The following is a 9,050-nucleotide window of genomic DNA, read 5'->3' as shown; positions in this document are numbered from 1 at the left end:
CATGTATTCATACATTAAGCCCCTAAGTTTTAAAATGTGTCCTTTACGGTAGAGAGACAGAAAAGTCACCTGCAACGTTGTTCTTTGGCTTTAGGGTCAAAGCATTTCAGTGCTGTCACATTTTCTCATAGCTGCTACCAGAATATGTGACAATCTCTGGATTATTCCCATTATTTTTATTTTTTTTTATCTTTGGAGAACATTTCCCGGTAACAGCAATCAGAAAATGTGACCACTTGTGTTTTGTTCCAGTTCCCGCTGCGTCACAGCATCTGATGGTCACAGAACACAGAAATACAAATCTCAGCCTTCCTCCTCACCAGGTTCAGCTTTAAATCCATGTGCGATGGTTTTAAAGCTGGTGGTTTTACAACAAATCTGAGCTTAAACAGCAGAGGACCCTGAAAGAGGTCTGTCTATTGATGAGATGTTGCTATAACCTGTCATGATGTGAACCTGATTCCCCATGTATAGCAGGGTGCTTTTATCTCTCTCTGACTAAAGGTCCCCCTGCGGTTTTTATTTTTTAAGCTGTTAAAGCTGCAATAAAGCCACCCTGCTGCGTTTCTCTACAGAATATTTTAGGTTTGCTTGCACTAAACGTCTAAAATTTGTGAAACCTCTCACTCAATTAGGGAAACACCAGCCCAGATTTGAACGGCTAAAAGCACAAGATCAGCATGAAACTTTTTGTTAAACACTACATGAAATGGTTTCCAAAAGCTAAAACTTATCTTCTTTAAACACAATCTTCATGTCTTTTAAAGGAGCAATAAGCGATATTTCACCACTAGGTGGAGCTTAGGCACTGTCTGTAGACCAAAACAAGACGTTTATCAAGCCACGCCTCTAGTGAAGAAGTAAGTAACTCATAACTTTATCATGCTGTTAACAAGAGAACGTTTTGATCCAATGGGTATGTTCTCCACCATTTTGTGCCTGGCCGTGGCATTTTATGGGCAGGAAGTGGGTAAGCCCTGAGTGGCAGCTGTTCATGTGCACGTACGTGCATGCACAGCCGACCCGGCTATGCAAACAAGAGACTGGAGAACAATACAGAGAGATGTTGTGTGGTGTCATAACATAGTTCATCTAAAAATATACCTTTAGTTCTTCACAAAACTACTTTTTAGTTCTTTCTATCTAAAATAATGACATTTTGCTTATGGCTCCTTTTAAAGTCCATGCTTTTAAAATGTAAACACATATGAAGAGCGTCATTTAAAACACACCCATCACTTAAAAACATCATAAGCATTGCCTCAGGTGAGTTCAGCCATTTTCAACAAAATAGATTCCAGGGAGGTGGAGATGAGAGGCGCCAGAGGAGAAGACCGAGGTGGAGATGAGAGCAGGAAGATAGAAGAAGAGGATCAACTTCATCACACAATACCTGTTCCCCATAATTATTGTTGCTAAGCCTTTCTTTACTGCGGTAGTCTCACTAAGACACAAGAGAGACCATTTACATGAATCAACCACCACCAGTTCTCTCTGTCAACGCTAAATCCTCTAAAACCATCAGAAATGAAGAATCGTCTGCGAGTGAAACCTCGGGCATGAGTGAACAAAGCCACGTAGCGTTCACTGTACTGTATCTTTGTACGCTGCACACATCAGAGATGATGTCTGGCAGAGCCTTATTTCTCTCCTACAGTTACTATCTACACTTTATCTGCCTGCACAGGTGTGTGCTGAACCTACAGCAGCAGGACAACTGGAATACATTTTCTCTTACTTACCTGTCTGACCTTAGTATTGTAATGACTGATTGTTTTCATATATCATCAGCGTTGTTGGTAAATGTTTTTTCCTCTGTATAAAAAAACTAACAATAATCATAAAGAAACTTTATAATGAGCCTAAGCAGTGCTAAAAGTCTGGGACCATTCATTCCCTAATTAAATCGGAACTAGTTTAACATGTAGTACCCCGTTAGATCCAGCAGGTGGAGCGCTTCTGAAACCTCAGTTTTTTTTCCTCCAGCATCTGTCACTCACAGATGCTTTATAGCTTGTATATGTTACACATTATGGAGGTTCCACAACAGATGCTACTGAAAAAAAACAGAGAATGCTAAAAACAACTTGGGTGCCTTTTTGACCCTAAAGCGTACAAAACCACAATAAAACTACAATAGTGAATTAAAGAGGACACGTGAAGGATTTCTTTGATCCAGACCAGAGCCTGATCTGGATGCAGCGGGGAAGTGAAGTGGAACCACGGATTAGCAAATCCATTTCAGCTGCTTCACATAAAAAAGGCCTGAAAGAACTTTAACAACCTATTAATGATCTGCAGCAAGAACACAGGGTTTATTCATTAATTTTATGAGGAGACTAACCTGATTAGAAATATGTAGTTCTTTGTGTCAGCTACTGTACCGTCTCAGTTTGGCTTAGTTTTCTATAAAAGAACATCACAGTTAATATTATCTGAATGCCCTCCAAGAATATAGATTGACAACAGCACGGTGGGAAGCTCAAAACGCTTTCATAGTTTAAGCACTTGGTAGGATGAGTAATGTTTTTGTTTTGTTTTTAACCAATCTTAGTCATTAATTTGTGTAAATATGTCTGATTTAAAAATGCCCAGATCTACAGTGCAGATGACTGCGTCTCAGCGGAAAATCAACATTTTCTTGGCCTTTTCAACGTCATGCAGTGATGACGATTGCTGTGAAAGAAGTCCTCTTCATTATTGCTGCTGCAGATCATATTTTGTGGACACCATGAACAGAATCAAGATAGACTGTTCAATCCAAAGAACAATCCAAAAAAGCTCACCGGTACTCTCCTCCAAGGACCCCAGGTCAGGCTGTTCCAAAGACGAGGCTGAAGCTTAGAGGTGATCTTCCGCTTGCAGACCCTAATTTATGGAAGGGGCTGCTACATGTTAGGCAGGCTCCTTCACTCGTTTCTTTTAAATCCTTTTGAAGACTCGTGTTTTTCCCCGGCATTCAACACAGCATGAGTTGTCTATTGTTATGAGCGGTTGTGCCTATTACTGTTTTATGTGTGTTTTTGTTCTACTGTTTTATTCTCTTGCCGTACGGCACGTTTTAAATGTGGTTTACAAATAAATTGGATTCGATGTGCCAGATTTATTTCTAAAAATTTGGAATTGTGTATGGAATTTTACTTTTTGGCCTACAAATAAAACACAGTGCATTAATTCCTCTGGACACACCACCTCCACCCTGATCCACATCAAGATGAGCACTGGATGACCGCCTCAGTACCACACTTGCTGTCAGGAGAAGGCCGATCAGTGACTGTTCTTCCTGTGGCTATTCAAGTAGTGCAGCCCTCCACAGGAGAGGCTGGTTATCTTCTACACCCCCATTATCCAGTCTGCCCTGTGTTCATTCATCACTGGGTGGTTTGGCACATCCACAAAACAGGACGGGCCCAAACAGTTAGGTCTGCTCATCAGGGCTGTCCTTCCCTCCAGTCAGGACGTGTACAGGTCCAAAATCGTCCAAGAAAAGGCTGCTAACATCTTTGCAGGCCGTACACATCTTGGACACTACGTCTTTAGACTTTTACCTTCAGGTCGGCGCTACAGAGGATTATTTACAAAAATCAGCTGTCACAAAGACAGTTTCTTCCCCCATATATATATATATATATATATATATATATATATATATATATATATATATGATCTTCCCCCATATATATATCTTATATATATATATGATCTTCCCCCATATATATATATATATATATATATATATATATATATATATATATATATATATATATATATATATATATATGATCTTCCCCCATATATATATATATATGTATATATATATATATGGGGGAAGATCCCCAGGTCAAAATGGGAGTCACCTCCCAAGGTGGTGGAGAATGACAGAGCTAAGATTCTGTGGGTCTTCCAGATACAAACAGACAAAATGGTAATGGCCAACCAACCGGACATTGTGATCATTGATATGCAGCAGAAGACAGTCGCTATGATCGATGTGGCCATTCTAAGAGATGGAAACATCAGGAAAAAAGCTTGAGAAACTGGAAAAATACCAAGGGCTCAGGGAAGAACTAGAAAGAGCCTGGAAGGTGAAGACAACAGTAGATCATCGGCCCCCACTCTGGAGAAGTGTCATCAGCAGATACCTGGATTGGACATCTCAGTCCAGAAGAGCGCAATTTTAGGGACACCTAAGATTCTAAGAAGAACCCTCAAGCTCCCAGGACCCGAGCTTGAGAGATGGAGAACCATTCACTTACTTACGAGTGTGAGGGGTGGGTGACAGAGCAGTTTTTTTGTTTATATATATATATATATATATATATATATATATATATATGAACGCTGGAGATAGGCACCAGCAGCCCTGCGACCCCATGAGGGATTAAGCGGTTTGGAAAATGGATGGATGGATGGATGGACGGATATATATATATATATATACAATAAACTTTCTCTTTCTATGTGTTCTCTTTGTATACTAAATGTTTTTACAAGTTCCCTAACTGGGCACAATCATGCCGAGTAAAGATGATCCCAAATGTGAGACACGGTGGTGGTGGCATCATGCTGTGAGGATGTGTTTTCCTAGCCGGAACAAGGAACCCAGCCAACGCTGATGGGAAGATGGGGTACAAGTTCTAGCTAAGTACCCTAAGAAAACCTGCTAGGGGCCCCAACACAGTAATGCAGTAATGAAAATCAAATGGTCTACAATATTGAAACACACACATGAGCAGACAATAAACAAGCGGGCAGATTGAGACAACAATGCAATAGTGCAATTAGCAGATTGCAAAGGATGCAGGAGTAAATAGTATAACCATTGTTATTATTATGTTCATGTCGAGGGTGGAAGTGATGTTCAGGTGCACACAGAAACACACATGACCACAGCGTGATGAGTACAGAGAATGCTGGAATAAATCAGTATTAAATACAGTGGTATGTAAGTCAGGTAGGTAAGTTTGGTATACAGTATATGCAATATTACAATATGAACAATATAAACAGCGAATAGAGAATACTGAATAAATGAGTAGTGATGCCAGTAAACAGGTGGCTGAATAGAGGCAGACTTACTGGGTTATTATTGCACAGGAGGTTTTTCTTTTCTTTTTCTTTTTTGACACTGTGAGTCAGGGTCAGCTGTTCACTATTGCTCCTGATTATCTATCAGGAGCAATAGTGAATGTTGTAACATCCTCAAACTCTGGTTTCCTGTGTTAAAATAAGATACGCATACGCTTCCTTTTTACTTGTGTATGTTATTTAGAAAATTTTCTTTTTTTTACCATCCCCTTTGTTTTGATCCAGAAGACATCTACTTGGAAAAATAAATGTATATAATACATAGGCCTATGTAAACACACTGATATTTACATATAAGTGAACTTTATAGTCATTAATTCAATTCCTTTTATTTATATAGCACAAATGCACCATCTTTGTTATCAGTCAGTTCAATCTAATCAGACAGACAGACAGGTGCAAAGTAAATTACAAACATTAAAATTTGATCCTAGGTGTCAATCCTGTCAGGTTCAGTTTATTATTCAAATCATTAAAAAGTTTTATATGTAAGGAATCCCAGTGGTCAGACTGATTTACAGCTGTTATTACTTTCCTGAATAAAACAAAAACAGACAGAAACAAAAACCATGTTGTTTTCTCTCATACCAGAAAACTGTCTAACTTAGCCAGGGAGTGGCTTAAAAAAGGTTCACATTTTAACTCTGGTATTATTATGACTAACACATTTAGATCCTGAATATGTTGTTTGGTCATCATAAAGTCACTCTGTGTGTAACGTTTGAGTAAACTGGGCAGAGTTACAGCATTGATGTCTAGTAGACACGTAAGCAACAAAAATATCAAGAAGTACACTTCATATTTATGGAAACTATGCCTCACTACAACAAAAAATGGAGGATTTTAAAAATGTGTGCCAGAAAGCCATCTGATAGTTCAGGCTCAAAAAGTGAGCTTCAGCAGAAACCAATGGAAGAACCAACACTAACTGTACATCTCATCACTCAGATGGCATACACTAGTTTAGTCTCTCTCTCTCTCTCTCTGTATATATATATATATATATATATATATATATATATATATATATATATATATATACATCCATTATCGGACACTCTTATCCCTGTTGGGGTCATGAGGGGTGCTGGTGCCTAACTCCGGCGTTCATTGGGCGAGAGGCAGGGTACACCCTGTTGCAGGGCCCCTCGCATTCAGATGACCCACAAAGGGAAAAGACAACGTGTCAGTCACAATATTATACAAAGAATTTCAACAACAAAATAAATCTTAGCAAAAACAGCTAATCTCAGCAGAAACTGGAGTCCAAACCCTTAAATGCAGCCTTAAGATCTAAAATCCATCAAGAAATTGAATAAGCCTTTAGCCTGGCGTATTTAAAGATAGTTTGTTTCTGTTGATGACATTTACATGACACGGTGCTTACGGAATAAAAGGGCATCCTCTGACTCAGCATCTCTCCTTAGCATCATCAACATCAGAATAGATTTGTGGTTAAATAAAGTAGGAGGATTTAGCTTGTTGTAAAATCCCACACTGAGCAACTCTGAGCAACTCTACTCTCCAGTCATCAGCCTTCTGAAGAACAACGGCCCCACCCGTTAATCAGTATTGTTTAGATCGATGTCATCAAAACAATAGTTTTAATATGAAAGGAACAACTCACTGTTGGAATAGCCCAGAACAAAAAATGAGGGTGATGGCAAAGAGTCCCTCCAACCTTAAAGAGTTGGAGCTTACTTCAAAAGATAATTTGTGGGAAAAAGCTGGTCAGCCATTATGAGCAAGGTTTGAGTACTTTACCCCCAATGCAAAGTCTTCCCCACTGATTAGTATCATTAAATGCACATTTATAGGTAGTCCTAATCAATAAGTTAGAAGGTTTTTGAAAAGTTAACTTATGTCACAACTTGGTGTATTACAGTGTGACCTGAATGACATGGGCATTAATAATATATGTAGACTGCAAGTCCATGATGGTTTTATAGGATGAAACAAGATAAAAAAAAACTCCTCTGAACTGCAGATGCTTGACATTAATTTCATATTCAGCGTGTTCGAGTCACCTGCTTAATTATCTCTTTGGTAGGTGGCTTTTTATTTTTCAGCCTGATTGTGTTTGTGTATTAGCATGCATTTCCTATATGTGTCAATTTAAAATGTTCATTCATGAAAAAAAAAGTCTGCTCATCCATGACACATCCACTGTGAGGAGAAACGTCCTACAAACCAAACGTATTAAGCCTGGCCTCTTCCTGGGAATTGAATAAAGCATTTGGCTTTAAATCTAGACTGAGCAGCAGGGTTGATTCTACAGACAACGCTGGGCTGAGGAGAGCCAAGAAACAGCTGGAGGACAGGCGGGTTTCCAGATACCTGACCCAGACGGTCAATCTACAACAAGTCAGCGGGACGGTAATTCACGTTTCATTCAAAGACCTCTCTGAAGTTCAGATTTCCCTCTTCTTCTGAAGGCTGAGCTAGTTTGTTTTTGTCCTAAAGTTGTCTCAGGTTTACTCTGGCAGGCGTGCTGATCTCAGCTTAGTTTTGGTCTATAAAAGCATTCAGTCTAAATACGAGACACAAAACAAGAATTTTATAACAGGTTTAACGAGATTCATACCAATCTTTATAGAGTTATGTGTTTTATCTGAATCAATGCATAAACCACATTTATTATCTCATAAAACTCAGATAAGCGGGGTGCTTTAGAAGTCCAAGTCGTGTATCAGGCACTCAGATCTAAAATGCTTTCCCAGCTCTCTGCTGATGAACTTTTGCTCAGAATTTTATTTGTTTTCTTCCGTCATGTAATCCACTTTGAAACCTACATCAAAAGATACAAATCCATTTCCTTTTTTGTGCTGAGACCTTCTCAGTGTGATCTCTCCTGTCCAAGGTGCTGATCTTTGTAAACCCAGGACGGATTCAGGTCTCACACGCAGCTTCAAATAGTCCAAAGTGTTCAAACCTACAGGAAAACACAGCCCACAATATTCTCCACACTGTCTGTGACTGACTGACTGACTGACTGACTGACTGACTGACTGACTGACTGACTGGCGTGGAATCGCTGCCCTGTTGTTGAACTTATAAAACACAAAGAAGTGCTTTTTCATCATAACCCGACATTTATTGGAAGCAGCTACGTGAGCGTTTATGCATAGTCATGTTCTGTTTTCACTTCCTACACGAGTGTGTTGGACATCATATTTTAAACAAATATCCAGAGAACCAAATCTGAACTTTTAAAATACTCAACTCATAAGGAGCCATTTGCTCATCAAAAGTAAATAATAATAATACTAATAACTTCACTTTATTGAACGCAAAGGGTTTCACTCTAACACAACATCACGTAAAATCAATAAAGAAAACAACATCAAAATAAAACCTTGGATTTAAGATTTTTTTAATCCACTATCTTCCTGGAAATGCTTTTTCTTAAATACTGTTTAGAATTTAGAAACCTGTAATATTTCACATGGGAAAAAAGTTTTCTGCTTCTGCTACCATTCTGTTACAAAATATTAAAAAAAATATAAAAACTTTGTTGGAGGAATCTGCCGCATTTCTTCTTTTTCCACTCTGACATTGTTCATCATGACACCAGTAGATTTGTCTTCTGAGAGGAAGCAATATTAATGTTTTGTAACGGCCCAAACGCCCCATCTTGAATGTGGTCATTTGTGATGGGAGCCAAATATTAGGGGGATGGCACGGAGGACTTCCTACCTGAAGGACCTGGAGCTTATCCCCTAAATCACGCCCGAAAAGCAATTTCAAGACATTTTTTATTGCTGGAGATTTTTCCATTGATTATTGAGAAGGGCATAAATGATTTTCCACGTTACATTTTTATGTAGAATCTAGGGGGTTACAGTTTGATGGGATTAGGGACAAAGTTCTTAGTCCTGCTTTTTTTCTTTTCAGTTTATATAATAAAATACATAAAGTGATTAATTTGTGACAGAAATTCTTTTTAAAGCTCACTTCACAAC

The sequence above is a fragment of the Fundulus heteroclitus genome, chromosome 21, assembly GCF_011125445.2.
Source record: "Fundulus heteroclitus isolate FHET01 chromosome 21, MU-UCD_Fhet_4.1, whole genome shotgun sequence".
Taxonomy (NCBI): Eukaryota; Metazoa; Chordata; class Actinopteri; order Cyprinodontiformes; family Fundulidae; genus Fundulus; species Fundulus heteroclitus.
Note: the sequence above shows the minus strand (reverse complement) of the source record.